Source organism: Miscanthus floridulus, chromosome 15, assembly GCF_019320115.1.
Source record: "Miscanthus floridulus cultivar M001 chromosome 15, ASM1932011v1, whole genome shotgun sequence".
Lineage (NCBI taxonomy): Eukaryota > Viridiplantae > Streptophyta > Magnoliopsida > Poales > Poaceae > Miscanthus > Miscanthus floridulus.
Genome location: NC_089594.1, coordinates 13,138,812 through 13,158,125, shown reverse-complemented (window position 1 = coordinate 13,158,125; position 19,314 = coordinate 13,138,812). Strand labels below are relative to the sequence as shown.

Below are 19,314 nucleotides of genomic sequence, written 5' to 3'. Positions count from 1 at the left end.
TTGGAAACTGACGAAAGTATTACCAACCAGACCATATGCAGGCAGTGGTGAAGGCTACCGGTGGTGGTGAAAGGGTCCTACGAAGATGTTCCAGGAGCCACCACACTACTATCGTTGTAGACGGCGACGACTACTGCCCGGTTGAGGGCGTCACTCATTCTACTCGATTATAAACCATCACTCGTTCTACCCGACTAGAACTAGAAAAATGTTAGATTAAGTGCCTATTTGGTTTCCTCCTGCTAAAGTTTAGCATGAAACTCTCCATTGAGAAGGGGTGTTTCATCCCTATTTCATTTTATTCTACATGACGTAGCCGTCTTGGAAACAACGTAATGAAACTCTCCACTGAGACTGGCCTAAGTACGAAATAAACTAGAACAGAGTCCAACATTCAACAATAAATCTTCCATTAATTAATATCTTATACCCTACATACAATCTATGGGTCTTGGAATTGAAATACAACATTTCAATGATCCTCATAACTTGCTTTGCTTTGGATAAAGGTCATTTGCATCTATCTCCTTAATACGTTCAATCAATGATGGAGCTAGATGCAATAATATTCTTCCATTTGCAAAGACCTTACAAGTATAGGGGTAATCCATACCCGACTAAATAGGACAATGGAGATGGGAAACAGCCTCACGAAACTTCCTCTAACATCCCCCTGGGAGCAGGGGAGGAAGAGGAGAAGTAGAGCAATGAGGATATCTATTCCCACATCTAGATTGCATTCGTAAGCCAGAACTGCTCTAGCTCACGAAACCAATCCAGATGATGCTCAGGCCCTTGCTCCAGTGAAAGCTCTGGAAGATCCATCTGTGCCAGGGCTCTTGCTCCAATGAAAGCTCTCCATGGTTTCAATTCTGCATGCTCTAACCGTGGATGGCAATCAGTAGCAGGACCGTACCATGGAGGCGTTCCTCCCTACCTTCGCGAAACATCCTCTAACACCTAGGACAAGTGAACATAGCCATGCCTAGGTGATGGCAGAAGCTGTTATTGAAGGCCTTCTCCCAGCAGCGCCATAGTTGATGGATGTCTAAGGTAGCCATGGCGACAGGAGACTAGGAGCTACTAAAGGGTTTCTCTAGTTTGTCCGATGGTAAGGGAGGAAGAAGGTTGGGGTCAGAGTACACTTAAGAGGCTCACCTTACCTTTGCTTTAATAGACCCACATGAAGACATGAGCGGGGAAGGAACCCTGAAGATCCGTGACTTGTGCGGTCACCCACGCAGGTCATGAGCGACCGCACGGCGAAGATGACGAGAAGTGGAAAATGAGGCGGTTTACATTCACCTGCACATTTCAAACTATCCTTGCTCATTGGATCTCGAGCGATCTTAGTGGGACTTTCATTTTCATTAAATAGGTTGCGTCTCAGTGGGACTTTCATTTTCATTAAATAGGCCACGTCTCCCACGTGATCTTAGTGAAGCACGCTTCTCCCAGAACGGCGTTGGAAGTTGGACGGAGAAAATTGACTGCACCACGCGGCTAGTTGTGAGTTCCCATGCCACTTCGAAGAGGGTATTTAGCCCCCCTCTCAGCCACCTCCCCCACCTCCTCCTCAATCAACGTACATCGATTGCTCTGCTCCACCTCTCCAGCCCTTTGGCTCACCGCCATCCACACGACATAGCTCCATCATGCCACCACATGAGCCCTCAGTTAGCCTTGTCACGCTCTGAATCATGCGACGTCGACGCCGGCAATCATGGTGGCGAAGCTGCACCCCACGTCGCTGACGGCGCTTCCTACTGACCTGGCCATTAACATCGCTAGCCACCACCCTATGACCTCGGAGCGGCCCATGGACGACCTCCATAGCCTATGGGCAACCTGCTCATCCATGCGTAGCATATGCAGCAATCCCGCCATCGATCGGCATCTGTCACTAGTTCGGTTTAGATGCGGGACGACGTGGGATGACCTCGTTGACTATGAAGCCCTCCTTGCTAGCCTGGCCCAACTCGACAACCTGGAGGCTTGCTTTTTCACTAGGATACGAACCTTTTTCATGGAAAACCACAGCCCACGGTGATGCCTCAACGATCTCACCAACGCCACTGATGGCGGGCACAATCTGGCGGCCTATCTGGTCGCCCTATTGCTCTATAGGCACAATGGCGCTGTCGACGACAACGACACTATGAGGCGGTACATGAGATGGGACTAGGGCAAGGAAGGATAGCGGGTGACAGCGACGGGCGGCGGCGGCGGACCAACGAGTAGGTGGCTAAGCAACAATAGGTGTGTGCTATGCCGCCGCCCGGTCGTCAAGCTGATCTACGAATCGACATGGGGCATGTTGTCATTGCCGCCGCTGGCACTGGTGCGCAGCGATCTTTTGTGCATAGGCGGTGTCTGCGGCAATATTGTAGATGAATTGGAACTTAGGGCTCTGTATTGTAGCGAGGACTGTAGGCTTCGACAAGAAATCCATTTTTTCGAATGGGGTTTTTTGAATGCGAATTTTGAATAAGAGACTAGTAATATAATTCACTCTTTAGTGTATTCTGGCATTTGAAATTTGTCCTCAAATGTAGTGTATTCTGCAGCTTTTGATTTCCTGTTGCTTTTCCTTAATTAATGCATAGAATAAAAATAGGAATGTGAGTTGCATGACAATAACAACTGATAAAAAAAAGAAACGATACACGTGGGACTCACGCGTGGGCTTGGAAATTGACATGAAAGTGTTACCATCCACACAGTCTGCAGGCGGCGGTGAAAGCTACCGACAGTGGTGAATGGGTCCTACGAAGATGTTATCACCACCAAATAACAACGGCCGTGTCATACATGTCAAAGGCACACAAATGGAACATTCCAGGCAACAGTAAACATAGATATGTTCAAAGTTCAAACTCATAGTAAATAGTAGTAGTATGAACAATTTTTGTACAGGATGCAGAGGCAGATTACAATCCAACTACTCATGGGGAGCGTTAAGAATGATGTCCAGTACATCCATCACAGCTGAGACAGCCATGGCCGCGGGCTGAAAGTAGATGATTAGGTCCTCTCGATCATGAAAGGACGACCATGGCAGGAACCCTGGCTCCAGCCCATGTAGGCCCCCACGCCGAAGCTAGGCGGCGGCCAGGGCCCCTGCGGCACCTTAGCGAATGTCGTAGTTGGTCACCTCCATGACCTGCACGCAGCAAGGCGTGGAGACGCTCCTCCGCTATGGGTTGTTCTACACACGGATTCGGCAAGCGGTTGGTCTCACTAGTCACATCGTGGCTTAATGGTGCCCACCCATGAGCAGTCGTGTGCCGTGGAACACGGGCGTGTAAATCGAAATGGTATGGAAAAGATGGGAATGCGTAAGGCTTACTTGGTTCATGCCGGTGCATGGGCAACCATCGCTCCGCCTTCCCTCTAATCGCTTCATCTACCTAGGTGTCCATTGTGGTTATAAATATGATAGAGTGGTATAGTGAGGGGGGCATTCGTTTCAGGTCACCTGCTCCGCCACTTCCTCGTTCTCGTTCTTGCGCGCTTGCAGCCTCTTCTCCACACGTCGAGATGGATCGCGGCAAGCATACTCGAGAGGAGTTACTGGAGGCCAGAGGGCCGCCACCATGTCTTTGAGCCTACCTGCGCGGGCAAGGGTAAGTTTTCGAGCAATGTTTTGAGATTACGATTGACCTATGCTGATCAGTGACGTTTCTAGGGCCACTTCCCATGCTGCATCCGGAGGGGACACCAATGCCCCCATGCCATGACCCCACTGACAGCAAGGTTGAGTTTGTTCTCCTCATCATCGTCTTCCGTGAATGACCAGTGAGAGTTCCATGAGCTCATCCATGCGGCGAACGAGGCCCACCAGCGCTACTCCGACGCCACCCATGAGGTGAGTCAGCTAGAGTGCTGCCTCGATGTTGTCGGCGTGGCGCTCACTGCCTCGTAGAGGGAGACTGCCGCCATGTAGGTGGCAACCGCTGATGCCCAGGCCCATATCATGGGTGAGGGTTCTCTCTGTCTTGTCATCGTCCTATCTGACATCCGTAGCTTTTATCTTCTCGTCGTCTTATTGCTAGCGCTAGAGGAGCAGCTGGTGGCCTCTCGCCACAAGATGGAGGAAGCCCGCCTTTGGGAGCTTCTCCTGATGGAGGACCATGAGCGGGCTATGGTGGTGGGAATCTGACAGGGAGCTAGCGTCACCCTCGCCACCATGCAGCTCCCCACCGGCTAGGACTTTCATCGGGTGGAACCCAGGTTCCTGGGCCACGCCGGCAGGCGGAGCGGGCCGAGCTGGTCGGTGACTTCGCCACCGCCATGGTCACCATTGTGGCCACCATGAATGTGGAGGATATCCTCCGTAGTGGTGGCAAAGGGCCTTAGGTTGTACCTAGCTAGGGCTTTTTTTATAAAGAAATCTTCTCAGCTCGTGTTTCTTGATTTATTTTGTTTTGTGCACCGTTGTCTTGCTGTTCTTACCGATGATCTGATTGTTCGAATGCCGTAGTCGCGCGACCTTGCCTAGGGATCAACCCATGAGGCTTAGCCTAGTGCAACTCTATTTTCATGACCGAGGGGAATGGCCTAAAGTCCAGGTATGACTCCATGCAATGGAGCACCGAATGGCCACATCGCCGCTCACGATAGTCCCATTGCGTCGTAGGTCTCGGCATAGAGGAGGTTGAGACAGCTCCCACCATCCATGAGGACACGAGACAGGCGGGTCTTGCCGATGATTGGGTCGACGACAAGGGGAAAACGTCCCGACTGTGGAATGTGGTCGGAGTGATCCTTTTTGTCGAAAGTGATCGCAATCTCCGGCCATTTTAGGAAAGCCAAGACGGCATCGCTCAGGGTGGCCTCATTGACTTCCCTGTCCATGAGTTTTTGCTGGTGTTTGGACTCATGCACCGCTGGCCCAACAATGATCATGAGGCACCTTTTGGGTCAGGATACACAACCCTTTTATCGAAGGATATATAGGCAAGTTATGCGTCTATTGGATTTCCCTACGATTGCACCGAGCGAGAGCAGGAGTTAAGGCAAGGCCACGTCTCCCACGATCTTAGTGGAGCATGCTTCTCCTGGAAACGACGTATGAAACGGCGATGGGAGCTGTAACACCAACATAACGTATTGTTCATGCCAGAGAAATAAACCAATTTGAAAACACAACAAATTAAGATGGCACACTAGTTTAGCTGCAATAATGACAACATCCATCCTAGATGAAATTAACATGGGCATAGACAATCAAACAACATTGGTCCATTTGAACATGTCGTGACACAGTGACACATCAAATGGAGCTTTATTCACTACTCAACTAATGACTCCAAGAAAAAGAACAAGGGAACATAAGGAAGAAAGTAAGGTCTGCTCATGAACTGTGCTAGGACTTTACGTCTACCATAGCTACGATCGACACTAGCAGGGATGACATGAACTTTTCTTCGGTCCATGTCATAAGCGATGATTATTCTTTTCGCCCCAACAAAGAAAATTAAATTCCATTCTGGGTGAACTGTAATTGCTGTGTAGGCTGAATCATAATCCACATAACCAAAATTAATATTAGTCTTTCCAAACACCTTCAGTGTGCTAACAGTATGCTTCAATGTCCATTTATTAGTAGCATAGTCTTCAAGGATCCAGACTGAAAGTTGGGACATATTGTGACCACTAACACCACCAATAGTACATACACATAAGTGACCCTTAGCATGATGGATGGAGGGTAGAGTACCCGAGGCCTAGAAATTTTCCTCCATGTCTTTCCATCCATATCCATAACAAGTATCAGAGAGTACCCCCATAATGTGCAGACAACTATTAAGAAACACACTTGCTAATCTTGAACGTATCACATCATCAATGTCCTAGCCCCATTCAGATCCATGCTGCAGTTTGAGATGAGTAGATATCCACACCTAGGCACTCAACGTCCTCCTCCTTCATAAATTCAATCACATGGAAGTGCGAGGAGGCTATTGGATCGAACCCCAATCGAGCCTAACCAACAATATGGATGCTTGGTGTCAGTACCCGCAAATTCTTGGTTACCGGATTGCAGACGACATAACATGATCCAACAGCCTCAACGCACAAGCATAGGACAAGACCATTGCAGCAATATAAGATAGCTACTTTGTCAATGGGGAAGGGCAAGAAGGACAAGTCGGGGCGTTCACCGGTGACGCTAGTGAAGTTTTGCTTGCCTTTCTCGCCGTCGTAGAAGAAGCCGGCCACAGTCTGGGGCAACACCTTACGGTTGTTGGAGATGAGGTGGTTCCAGGAGCGATAGACACATTTACAGCACAAACAAGGAGCGGGCAGGGAGGTGGCAGAGGATGTCCAGAACAACATCCTCTTTGAGGCTGGCCAGTGCGTTCCTATTGTTGGCGGCCGCCTCCATTTCGAAGAGCCTGCGATCATTATTGTGCAATAGGATATGAGAGCTTCCTTAGTAATGAGATCACTAAAGAGAAAAATAATCCAAAAAAGATCCATCAGTGCAGTGCAAAAGCATTACCCTTGCCTTTAGATCTGGCGGTGACGCAACGTGAGGCGTGCAATGGTTCACACAAATTGTGAGAGGAACAATATGCCGGCTAAACAGGAGGTGGCGGCGGCACGGCGTGAGGCGTGCAATGGAGAGAGGAACAATGCGCCAACCTTGAAGATGGAGAAGTAGATTGGTGAGACAACTGTGTTGTGGGTAGTTGGGAAATGGGGAAATAACTCACGCTGAATTTAGTACCGCCGATAGACCAAACGGTCATGTAGGGCCGATGGCCAGAACACCTATCTAGTCGGCTTGGCTTTTCATGCGACGGAGAAAATACCACTACCGCATCTACTGTTAAACCATCGGTGGTAGAAATCTCAACTACCGGTTTTCTTCATCAGGAGGCCTCACTATCGGTCCAACCAGCGGTGGAAGTAAAACACAGTCGCTTCTATTGCTACGGTAGTGAAAAGTGGCGATAGTGATAAATCAATTTGTAGTAGTGCATCAAGCCAAATATGACCATTACATTGATTAGCTACTTTAGCAATTACGTGGCCCGCCTAGTTACACCACCTATTGACATGGACTAATAAGATAGAACTCCTAGATGCAATATATTTTATCTCCTGGATAATCAATCCATGTTCTAGAACTAGATATTTTTGGTATCACAAAAATATCTATTAAGGATGAGGAAAATTATAGAGTATAGATATTTTGTAAGAATGGTGTGTAATGTGCCACATGGTACAATCCTATAGCTCATTTAACACTACAAATAGGGGTGCCCTTCACCATGTAAGGAATAAGTTAAGAAGAAGTCAAGAAGAGTGTGTAATGTGCCACATGGTACATCCTAGAGGTCATTTAATACTACAAATAGGGGTGCCCTTCACCATGTAGAGACTAAGCTAAAGAACTAACTTTCTCCATGCCAAACAACATTTCTTCCCAAATATACCAAATAGATAAATCTTGTCACATAAGTTATAGAGTATGAATGTGCCAAACAAAACAAAAAGGATACTAATCATGCTAGAGTATGAAATATTCTAGAACTAATATTTTTGGCATCACAAAAATATCTAGTAAGGATGAGGAAAATTATAGAGTACAGATAAGAGTATTTAATGTGCCACATGATGATACAATCCTAGAGTCATTTAATACTACAAATAAGGGTGCCCTTCACCATGTAGGGACTAAGCTAAGGAGAAGTCAAGAAGAATGTGTAATGTGCCACATGGTACGTCATAGAGATCATTTAACACTACAAATAGGGGGCCTTCAACATGTAGGGACTAAGCTAAGGAACCAACTTTAGCCATTCCAAACAACATTTCATGCTCTCAAATATGCCAAACAGATATAGTGAATCTTGTCACATAAGTTATAGAATATGCAATATACCAAAAAAGGCCCTGAATAGCATAGATGAGATTGGGTGCCTTAGCTACGTGCAACCTGCATAGGCCCAAACCATTGTGAAGGCCCTGATCCAATGATGCACAAGACACTCGAAGATCTCATCCTCGTCATCCTCGTGTGAGTGGAACTCAAAACCCTAGTTCTTTCACTTCTTTCCCCTTTCCTTGGTCGGTGGCGGCTTTGTTGTGTTCATGGCGGATGATAGCGTATCCATGCCTTGCAAGCGCGGTGACTTCACCCCGTGGCCCGTCCTACGTGCCTCCGTGGGATCAGATTCTGACGGAGTCTCCTCCATGGGGAAGGATTGTGGTAAGAAGCTCTCAGGCTGAACCTTTCGTCGACGTCAACGAGGCAAAGCGATTGGCCCAGGAGGAGGAGCGGATGCAGTTTCTACGGCAGATGGCACGGAAGAAGAAACAAAATGATCGACAGCGAATACTGGAAGATACCGTCCTCGACTTCGATCCCAAGCAAGGGGGCGAGTACTACACCAGATTTACCTTCGTCGACCTCACAAAATTCGATCTCAACAAGGAGTGTAAGTCCATCCCCGTCGGTTCAATTCTAATTAGATCAATTCCTATGCTCTGCCCTACCCTGCCCTGACCTTTAGTCATATCTACTGTATTGCTTACACGATCAGAGTATTTCTATGTTAATTTGTGCTTTCAAATATTTTTTTGTTTGTCTATTCGAGTAGACGTCGTCACTGTCCGAATTTCTGTCTCTTGAATTCGAAATTGCAATTGTGCTTCACCGTTTATACTATCTTGAACTATTAGTTTGAATCTTATATGACTAAAGGATTCTGGTAACAGACTCTCCTCCGTGTTCAATTTTGATCAGATCAATTCCTCTGCTCTGCCCTACCCTGCCCTGACCTTTAGTCATATCTACGGCATTGCCGTCCATGAACAATTACAAAATTTTACATGATCAGAGTATTATACTCCATTCTATGTTAATTTGTGCTTTCAAATATGTTTTGTTGGTCTATTCGAGCGGAGGTCATCACTGTCCGAGTTTTTGTCTTGGATTGGCAAGTGCATGTGTACTTCAACATTTATACTATCTTGACCTGTTAGCTTTTGAGTCTTATTTGTATAGAGCCTATCTTGATTCTTTTATCTTACTTTTCACACCACAGTGGCCCTTGGTCCGATGAGATTTACTGATGCTGTCTATAAAAATAAGGACGACTATGAGCTATGTGAGGGAATAAACTTCTTCTCTGTGAGAATAACCACTTCGGATGTTGGCTTCCCCATCAATGTGTACGGCACTGTCATTGCCAGAGACAGTGAGGACAAGAGGTGTGTTTATCTCTTCAGCCGTGAGAGAGATCAATGCCAACTCATCAACTCTTAGGTATGTACATTGGGCTGATTGGCAACACTGTTCCTCTAAATGAAGAACTGCTTGTATTTATTAGGTGTGAGTTAGACAAGGATTGCAAAATTACACTGGCCTGCAAATGACTTATATTGATCAACAAAGTAATCGCTAGTGGTTAGTTGGTCAATTACCTATGTGATATTCATCCTCGTTTCTTGTTCTGAATTTATTTTTGGTGCTGAAAGTTGGAAATTTACACGCTACTGATCAATAATCCCTAGAATATTAGACAATCTGTATAGTTTCCAAATGTTACAAAATTGCAAATGTTCAGTATGAAGGGTAAACTTGTGATATGTTAGTTTTCAAGTCTTTTTGGTAGTCACAATTAGCATCCCAAGGTCCATGAGCAACTGGTACAGAGAACTAGGTGATGCAATATCCTTTGTCTTATGGGATTCTGCTAAATGTTACACACTGATCCAATTGTTGTCCAATAGAAGTACATTGCTGTTTCTAGGGTGTGGTGTGGATATTGTATGGAACATAATAAACCTAAAGTTAAACATTTTTTACAACAATTTATGTGAACATAAGTATGTATAATATATTAATGAAACTATATTTGAACCCTTTGACATAATATTTGTTTCTTATATTAGGGAAATTATTTATCACATTTTGTTATATCGACATCATGCTTAATGGTACAACCATATGAACCTACAACATCGTGATACCACATGTAAACTGATCATTAACTATTTCATCTATGGTAGTAGTTTACATATGCTGGTTGACTGTAATCATTCTATTTTGATTACGGCATTGTATTCAGAAAAATATAACATAACACTAACATATAATGTAAACTTTTTCGTAGGATGAATCTTTGATCTTGACAGGTCCAAAACGAGGACTCGCATTGATAGGTCCAAACTATGTTGAGATTGATTTGAAGATTAAGGATCATCAAGGGTAGGACAAAGAACTCAGTAAAGGAAAGTTATCTATCAATGGCATAGAGCGTCGACGGTTGAAGCAATGTGTGCTTGAAAGTGACTCTCTTGCTACCAGGCTTAGTACTGTGGATGTGTTGTATGGAGTTGTGGAAGATGCAGTGGAGTGTACTATTGCAATTGATGTTCTACAAGGAGACTTTAACGGAAAAATCACTACCCAGACCACCAGCATCCTAAATAGCCTTGTGCTTTTATGATAGTCAAGTGGTTGGTGGCTTGACTGGTGATGTTATTGGAGTTATCAAGCTTATACGGTCCATCATATGCATCTATGTGAAGGATATCCTAAGGATTGTTGTCCAAACAACTGATGTTAAGTCTAAACATACCATTGAATTTACTCCCAAGATCAACGGTAGAGAAGAAGAAGATATAATTGTTGGCGTCACTACGATGCATGTAAAGGTAGCTTGGTCAATAATGGACTTTTGAGTAATCTCTTGGGTTGACTCATTGTTGAGGCTTGCTGACGGGAATTATACGGCTTGGTGTAACTATGTTAGAGTAGTGCAACATAAAATTTTCCTCATAGATGATTCCTTATGCTCGTCGTTGGTATCAGCCTTGTCTTGACATCAGCATCTCTCTTGTCTTGGCTGAAATCTCTTTGATGAGAGATGAAGTGAAAAAATGGTAAAACAAAATTACCAAGTGCAACATAACAAATGAACCAAATGCAAAGCAAAGTGAAGAGGAGGGAAACCTTGGCCTTGCCCCATTGGAGCTCGGTCAAATCTAGATCAGGGAGTTCTTTGCACATCGGCCTCGGCTGGTAGACCTTCTCCGCACAAATGGTCATCGGACGTCTACCTCCATGCACCGCACTCGGCTGCCTCCTCACACCACGGTAGACTGGTGAGCTACGTGTCGCCCCCACGCGGCAGTGGAAAATCTAGTACCGGAGAAGGGGGAAGTGGTCATGACTCCCCTCAACAACAACAACAACAACAACAACAATGACAACGACGTAGGTGCTCTTCTCTCTCGGGTCTCCTCCCACTCTTGTAGCCCGATCGTCGCAGGCGATGCCTACTGCAAAGAGGAGGAGAAGGGTTGGCGAATGGGAAGGAGGGTGGCTTGAGGAGATGCAGTGGCCGGGGGTAGCGGCAGATGGGTAGGGGGACACAGTGGCCGGAGGTGGTGGCGGACGTGGACAGTTGGTCGTATGATGGATGGGGGTGGCGATGGACAAGGAGGGGGCACAGTAGCTAGAGGTAACAACGGATGGGGATAGAGTCATGCGGTGGTGGATGGTGTAGCCTTGAATAAGAAGGGGGACAATATATTCGTGTGTGGACCAGGAGGTAGGCGGGGTGATCAGGTGTAGAATTTTTCTTTTCTTTTTATTTTTTTTATTACACATTTGCTATTCACAACGAAGGCGCCAACGCAAAACCTACGCTATTTTTCCTTCGTGTAACATTTGAATTAACAGGATAAATGGTTTTTCCTTATGAGTAACAATCCTACCGATAGGTCAATGCTCTTTTCCAAATATTGTCTCCACGTCCCAAATGGCATGGCATCTACGCAATTATATCCGGATCCTATCGGACTATGTTGTAACGCTGTCAGTAGTGCCATCACGGCTCACGTGTTACCATCAGCTTGTAGTACCTACCAGACGATTTGCTGTCAGTCTGCCATGTAGATAGAGGCTCAAAAGGGGCAACCCACTACGCCAATGACGCTGAAAATAGTCGTACACTCCAGCGATGCTGGCCTCAGCCTGCCTATCCGCTTCCTTCTTCTCCTCCCCCTCCACCGCCGCCACACACAACGGATTTCTCGTCCCCTCCGGCAACCCCGGCGGCCGCCGTCCACCACGGCAGCACATGTCAGGTACGCACGCACATCTATCCAATCGCAGCACGAAAAGACCCAAATCTTGCACCAATTCTCAGAGCGCATCTCGCAGAATATGCTCTCCTCGATCCATTTGCAGTCGTAGCAACACATTAAAAGTCATCGTCTTCAAACCTTAATCTATTCTTTTAAGCTAATGATGTGCAACCAGGTTCTTCTGCCATGCACGTAGCAGCAGGTGGGCTCATCCTCCACGCCAGGCTAGCGCAGTGGCAATGGTGACCGCGACCTCGAAGCAGCTGATGTTCACCACCTCCCATCCTCCTCGCGGCGACACGCGTAAGTAGCTGCGCACAAAATTCCTCCTCCGCACGCTACTGCTCATGTGCTGATGTGCAAGATAACCCACGTGGTGGGCTGGTGGCCGCGCTGACCTGCTTCCTCTACTACCTCATCGCGGTCGTGGCCACCGACCCTACCAAAAGCCTGCTCGGCATCGCCAGGGCCGCCTTCGCGCTCGCCGCCAACGCGCCGTGCCTCCGGTACATGAACGAGGCCGCCGCGCGCAGGCGTAGCAGCTTCACCGGCATGCTGATCTGCGGCGACCTCCTGGTGATTAGACGAGGATCTACGACAACGAGGTTGATAGCCGGGGCCGATGTACATCACCATTGGCGATGGGGGCAACAAGGAAGTGTTAGATTGATCTCTAATCCCAAACTAGGCCCAACAGCTTAGTTGGGCCATTGATCCATGCCCTGATCGGGGGCGCCCAGCGCACTATGGCTGGAGGGTCCCTGTCACACATAGCAATAAATAGAGGTGGGGCCGGCGGCTCTGAGTACAAGGTTTGTCTGAGCTACAGTTCCTCCACCGAAATCCCTTATCCGATCTAGTGGGGCACAACCAGTGACGGAAAGCCACTAGCCACACCGCCACCGTCTTTGCATCTACACCGAGGGGCTGCTACATCGCCGGGCTGCCCTACAACCACTACTGCACCGCCGCCCTTCGACTCGATACCGCCACTGGGTTATCGCCAAGCACTATGATGGCGAGCCCATCTTCATCCAAGACGGCCAAAGGTTTGCACCCTTCACCCCTCTCTTTCTCTTGTTCTATCTACTGCTACTGCACCAGTAGATGTTCTAGGACTCATGGTTTTATTCAATAGCAAATAGACATGCTAGTTCTATGCCTAGAGATCCTACTTAAGGTCTAACAATGGTATCAGAGCCTAACTAGGTGTAGATCTAGCCTATCGGAACCCTCTGTCTAGATGTAGATCATGTTAGGGGTAAGAAATAGAGTAGACCCGTTCGGATCTGAGAAAAAGAAGAGGGTCACCGAACCCTAACCCTAATTGGGTGAAGCACAAAGAAGAGAAAGGGTGTCGGTTTTTAGAAAGGATCTCAAAGCCGAAACCTAACCCGCAAATCAGTCACGGGGAAGAACAACAGTGAATAAAACCCTAACCCTAACCAAACACTAATCCCCAAATCGGACAAATCCGAGAAGAGAAGAAAGGAAAATCAAAGACATGAGAGGGAAAGGGGAAGAGGGTAAGGGGCTTATCATGCCGATCTCGAATCAAAACCAAAAGAAAAATCGAATCGGGAAAAGAAACCCTAACCCTAGAAAGAGAAAGGGGACGGTAGAGAAGGGGCTTCCTACCTGGGGCCCGACTGTCCCGTCTTTGCCACCGGCCATCTCCATGGCCAGCACACGGGAAGAATCAGAGGCACCGACTGGGCAGGTCACGCCACCACGTGGCTCCACCTCAGGCTCGGGTGTCAAGGGCACCGCAACGCAGCCCTTCGACGGCGGTGCGCTCACCCTCGGGTGGACGCACGCACCGGCGAAGGAGCGTGCGGCGGCGTCGCCACTTCCTTCGGCCACCATGGCTGCTGCTCATCGCTTGCTCATCGCTCGGTTGCTGCTCGCTACACTGAGAAAAGAGGCGAAGAGAGAGAAAGGGCAAAAGATAATGACGCTAGGGTTTGGGAACGGCGACCGGTGGGGTTTTTTTGATATCCCGAAGTCGACGCTTGGCCGTCGGATCTGGATGAATGACCAGCGTTGATCGGACTGGCGTCTGGCCCAGGCGGGAGCACGTGGGTAGGCGGCTTTGCTGGCCCAGGCCCAGGTTGTGGCCTAGGAGACACAACGCGCGTCAGCAAGGCAAGTCGGGCTGATTTCTTGGTCGGGCCGAAGGAACATTGTTGATTTGAGTCCATTTTTTCTTTTATTTTTCTAGTAAATCGTTATTTCCTGGAAAATGGATAAATGGCTTAAAGAAAATAGAAAAGAGAATTTTCCTGTGGGTAAAATTTATTAAATTGAATTATTTATCCGTTGCAATGTTAAAGTTAATGATCTTCTAATTAAATTTGAACCAACGCGAGAATTTAATTTGAAGAGTAGTCAATTTTAATTAGTAAATTTGATAATATTGTTATTTTTCTGACCAATGTTGATAATAGCAATATTATAAGGTTTAATCATAAGTTTTCCATGCATTAATTCTATTTCTGCTCAACGGTGATGTAGAATTAGTGTATAAGAACAGTTGTATGTTTTAATTTTGACCAACGTTGGAATTAAGGCATGCAATTGTTGTTATTATTTATGTTCTCACTCTATATGAATTATGTTTTTAGGCAGATACAACTTGATGGGTTGTATCAAAGAGATCCCTACTCTCAAAGGTGACAACTACATGGAGTGGAAGAAAAAGATTGACCTGGCCTTCATCTTAGCTGAGGTGGACTGGGTAGTCACCTCACCGTGTCTCACTGAGCCTGTGGCACCGATGAGGGAGACAAACAAGGCTGATGCCACTTGGGCAACTAGAGAGAGGGATTTTGCATCCCAAAAGATGTCCTATGACCTTGAGCATAGGAAGTGGGTCACTGCCAACAAGAAATGTTTGGCTGTGATAAAGAACATGATTGAGCCTGCAATTGTGGGCTCAATCCCAGAGTATAACACGACCATCGAGTACCTCAATAGAATAAAGAGTCAGTTCACTAGCTCTTCAAAGACATATGCTATCCAGCTGATAAAGCAGCTGGTGACAGAGAGGTACTCTGGAAATATTGGAATAAGAGAGCACATACTAAGGATGAGCAATTTGGCATTCAAGCTAAAACCAATAGATCTGGCTCTCAAGGAAGAGTTCCTTATCTATCTGATTTTTGCTTCTTTGCCAAAGGAATTTGACACTTTTGTTGTCAACTATAACATACAGCCCGAGAAGTGGGACTTAGAGAGACTCATGGCTATGTGTGTGCAAGAGGAGGAGAGAATGAAAGCTGCCAATGGTGGCACTATTAATTATGTGAAAGACAACAAGAAAAAGAATAATAATGCTAACTCCTCCTCAAAGTCAAAGGGAAAGGGTTCCATGTTGCATTAGCCTCAACAGAACAAGTTCACAGTAGAGAAAGACCACTGTCTCTATTGCAAGAAGACGAGACATTATAAGAAAGATTGTCCCGATTACTTACAGATGATCATGGCAAAGAAATGTGAGAATATTATTACATTCATAAATGAATCCCTATATGTACATTATTCGAAATCTACTTGGTGGATTAACTCGGGTGTAACTGTTCATGTTGATAATTCTTTACAGGGATTCCGTTCGACGAGGACTACGCAAAGAAGAGAAAAACATGTTAAAGTTGCAAATGGAGTCTGAGTAGATGTTGAAGCCATTGGCGATCTTTCTCTAGAGCTTGCTAATGGTTTCACACTTTTACTTAGAGATGTACTTTATGTTTCCTCCCTATAGAGAAATTTGATTAGTGTTTCATGCTTGGACAATGATGGATATAATTGCCATTTTGAAAATGGCAAATGTAAGATAACATTTAATAATTTGCTATCTTACAAAATAAGCTTTATTTGTTATCACTACGTGATGATGTGAATGTTGTATGCGATGATGGGAACATTGCGTGCGACAATGAGAATGTATCCTCGTCTGCGAATGTAAACAGAAAATGAAAGAGAGCTCGTGATGCGTTGTCAAAATTATGGCACTGTCGTTTAGGCCATATTTCGAGGGGGAGAAGAGAAAGACTAGTTAAAAGTGATATTCTTCCTCCATTAGAGTTCTTAGATTTAGAACAATGCAGAGAATGCATAAAAGAAAAGTATGTAAAGAAAATTAAGAATGATGCCAAACAAAGCACATGAATTTTACAGATTATTCACAAAGACATCTGCGGTCCGTTTCCTGTAAAGAGTGTGGATGGTTATGATTTGTTCATAACATTCACAGATGATTACTCCCATCATGGCTACATTTACCCAATCAAAGAAAGAACAGAAGCATTGGATAAATTAAAGATATTTAAGGCAGAAGTTGAAAACCAACACAATTTAAAGATTAAGATAGTCAGGTCCGACCGTGGGGGGAGTACTACGGTCGGCATACCCCATATGACCAAGTTCCTAGACCTTTTGCAAGGTTCTTACAGAAGAATGACATAGTAGCCCAGTATTCTACACCGGGCGAACCTCAGCAGAATGGAGTAGCTGAAAGACACAATCGTACCCTGATGGATATGGTGCGCAGTATGATAAGTTACTCCACCTTACCGTTGAGCCTGTGGATAGAGGCGTTAAAACTGTCATTCATATTCTCAATAGAGTACCAAGTAAGTCGGTGCCCAAAACATCGTATGAGTTGTGGACAGGAAGAGTACCCTCACTAAACCACTTACGTGTGTGGGGGAGTCCTACTAAGGCTAAAGTATTTAACCCAAACATTGGGAAGCTAGATCCCAAAATAGTAAGTTGTCATTTTATTGGCTACCCAGAAAAGTCAAAAGGTTTTCATTTCTACTGTCCAGACAGACATACAAAGTTTGTGGAAACGAGACACGCTGTCTTCCTAGATGATGAAATGATGAGGGGGGCATGGTAGCTCAAGAAATTAACCTTGAAGAGAAGCAGGTGTATGCGCCCACTTCGATGATTCATGAGCCATTTTTCTCACTACCTACTATCGCTGCACCGACAGTGTAAGATACTGTGGTGCCAGCACCTGTTGTTATTCCGTCTGTGGCAACAATGAATGACAACGAGGAACATATTCTTCAGGATCCTATAGAACTTATTGCCACACATAAGAGGAGCAACAACAGCCTCAAACAGAAGATGTGCCAAATGTGGACGCCCCTAGAATGTCTCAAAGAGTTAAAAAATTAGTTATTCCTGCTGACTATGAAGTATACAACACTGAGGAATTTCAAATGGAGGATGATCCCACCTTATTTGAAGAAGCCATGAGAAGTGATTATTCATCAAAGTGGCTTGAGGCCATGGAAGATGAAATGAAATCTATGAATGCCAATAAAGTTTGGGACTAGAAAATAATTCCTAAAGGAGCCAAAATAGTAGGCTGTAAATGGGTCTACAAAACAAAACTTGACTCTCAAGGGAATATAGAGAGATATAAAGCGCGACTTGTGGTAAAAGGCTTTACGCAAAGAGAATGGATTGATTACAATGAGACCTTTTCTTCAGTCTCATGTAAGAATTCCTTCAGAATCATAATAGCATTAGTGACACATTACGATTTAGAATTACATCAGATGGATGTAAAGATGGCATTTCTCAACAGGGACTTGGAGGAAAATGTTTACATGGCACAACCGAAAGGTTTTGTCATGAAAGGAAAAGAACGAATGGGATGCCGCCTAAAAAAATTCATTTATGGATTAAAACAAGCTTCAAGACAGTGGTACTTGAAGTTTGATCAGACAATAAGGAATTTTAGGTTTAAAGAGAATATAGAGGACAATTGTATCTATGCAAAGTTTAAGAATGGGAAGTTTATCTTCCTTGTCCTGTATGTGGATGATATCTTACTTGCTAGTAGTGATGTTAGTCTACTGCTAGAGACAAAGAAGTTTTTGTCCTCAAAATTTGATATGAAAGATCTTGGTGAAGCTGCGTTCGTTCTAGGGATCGAGATTCACCGAGATAGAAGTAAAGGGGTATTAATACTGTCACAAAAGACATACATAGAAAAGATCTTAAAGAAATTCAGTATGCACAAATATAATCCCTCACCTACTCCTATAGTCAAGGGCGACAGATATGAGGATTTTCAATACCCCAGGAATCAGTATGAGATCGATAAAATGAAAATGGTTTTATATGCTTCAGTTGTCGAAAGCTTGCGATATGCTCTAAGTATGTACGTGCCCTGACTTGGCATTTGTTACCGGGTTACTTGGTAGATTTTAGAGCAATCCTAGAACAGAACACTGGAAATTAGTAAAGAAAGTCTTGCGTTATTTGCAAGGAACGAAAAGCCTCATGATGACGTATAGAAGATCAGATTCACTCCATATAGTGGGATATTTAGATTTTGATTATGCGGGAGATGGTAGAAAATCCACGTCTGGATATGTATTTACTCTCGCAGGGGGAGCTATTTCATAGAAAAGCTCAAAGCAAACCGTCACTACATCGTTCACAATGTATACTGAGTTTGTAGCATGTTACGAGGCAATGGGGCAGGTGAACTGGCTAAAGAAGTTCATACCCGGTTTGAAGCTGGTTGACGACATCTATAGACCACTTAAGTTATACTGCGATAATAATCCGACAGTACAGTATGCTCACAATAATAAGTCAAGTGGTGCTGCCAAACACATTGACATAAAGTATTATGTTGTGAAAGATAAAGTCTGAGATCATGTCATAAGTCTTGAGCATATAAGTACCGAAAAGATGCTCGCGGATCCGCTTACAAAAGGCTTATCACCCAACATGTTCAGAGAACATGTAGCCGGCATGGGTTTAAGGGAAAACCTATAATTCCTAGACAAAAGAAGGCCCAAAGTTAAGTATCTATTTCAGAACAAACTGGTGTGTTATAGTTGTTAAATCTATCGGCAATTGATCATGACGATGAAACATACTCTATGCGCTAATCTGTAATGGAATGAACAAAAGTAAATGATATGAAATTAAAAGATGGTAGGAGATCAAAGAGGAAATTGTTAGATTGATCTATAATCCCAAACTGGACCCAACGGTCCAGTTAAGCTTTTGATCCGCGCCCTGATCGGGGCGCCCAGCCCACTATGGCAGGAGGGCCCCTGTCACACTGCGTAATAAATAGAGGTGGGGGCCGGCGACTCTGAGTATGAGGTTCGCCTGAGCTACAGTTCCCCACCGAAATCCCTAATCCGATTTAGAGGGGCGCAGCCA

At 45.2% G+C, this 19,314-nt stretch overlaps 1 pseudogene; it reads left to right on the top strand.

Moving 5' to 3' along the window:
- The first annotated feature begins 8,106 nt into the window (after positions 1 to 8,106).
- On the top strand, positions 8,107 to 10,704 carry LOC136508110 (uncharacterized; annotated as a pseudogene).
- Positions 10,705 to 19,314: the final 8,610 nt, after the last annotated feature.